We start from the raw sequence: 1,413 nt of genomic DNA on the forward strand, positions 1-1,413 counted from the left end.
TATATATATATATATTATATATGTGATTAATAATTTTTGAGAAAGTGATGCACAATAACAGGTTTAAAAAGGAGGAAAGAAGTTGGAAAGGAAAGAAGAAGGGAAGAGAAGAAGAAACATATTCACCATTTTAAACGATTTTTTAATCGGTGGAGTCTCGTTCACGTGGAAATAAAGACGTTTTTATTATTGACTTTTCACTGTCGTCCAAAGAAAAAAAAAAGAAAAAAAAAAATAAAAAGAAAATTTTGGTTAAAAGAATGGGGGAAAAAAAAAATAAAGAAACAAGTTCGAGTATGGAGGGCTTTAAAACTTAGGTACTGCGTCGGTAGAAGTATTCTCGATACATAGCGTGTAACTTTAGACTAACATTTAAGATGCTGAAACATAAAAAACACGATTGTCATTAACTCTGCAGTAAGACAGTCAGTGATCTCGTAACAGTTCGCGACAAAGATTCACAAAGAGATATATTACGCAACATAAAAAAAAAAAAAAAAAAGAAGAAACAAAGTATTAAAATCGTTCTCGTTACTAATAAGTAACAAAAAAAAAAAAAAATTAAAACCGTTCTCGTTAATGTGTTCAGTTTAGTTTTTGCAAAAAAAGAAAAAAAAAAAGAGAGAGAACATACTACGTAAACCTGTCGAAATATCAATCACGTCAAACGTGTCAACGATTTGTTGATTGCACGAATATACTGCAGGGTTTACGGGGAATCGAGGTTAAAGAAAGATTCGTTAAAAAGGAACAAAAAGTCAAAGTTAAGCTTTATAAGAATTAAAAAGAAAGAAAGAAAAAGAAAAGAATAGGAGGAGGAATAGAAGAGGAACGTAGAAAGGTGGCATTTTTTGGAACGCTTGTTTCCATAAGTTTGAAAAGCGATTAGTAAATGGAGAAAAACGAAAGAACAAAATGGAAAAAAAAGTAAAGTTTTTTAGAAAACTATGTCTACGTTCCACGACGTGAGATCGAATTATTGGTGTCCGTAGAGGTATATATATTTTCTTATTGTAACGATAATTAGCTCCGCTGCTTTGACACATTAAGGCCTTAGTACATTAAAATCAGTTGCGTTTCGCATTGTGAAAATATATCGAGAAACGAGGATAAATCGTTCGAGTTTCGTTGCTCGATCAATTTATCGATCAATCACACAAAGTAGAAAACGAAGATCCAAGATTTTTTGCGAATTGTTCGATGTGATGTTTGTCGATACGAACTGAAAATATTATATCGGAAAATAATTAACACTGTTCCTCGTTTGAATTCTAATTCGAACTGATTTAAGGGAACTAGAGCCTTAAGCTAGTTGTAAAATTTCCTTAGGTACCTATTGTTTTAATGTATGGATTGTCTATGTCTGAATGCTCTGTATCAATTAAATAATACACGGAGAAAGGAAAAAGGGGG

The sequence above is a fragment of the Apis dorsata genome, unplaced genomic scaffold, assembly GCF_000469605.1.
Source record: "Apis dorsata unplaced genomic scaffold, Apis dorsata 1.3 scaffold_527, whole genome shotgun sequence".
NCBI classification, from domain to species: Eukaryota; Metazoa; Arthropoda; class Insecta; order Hymenoptera; family Apidae; genus Apis; species Apis dorsata.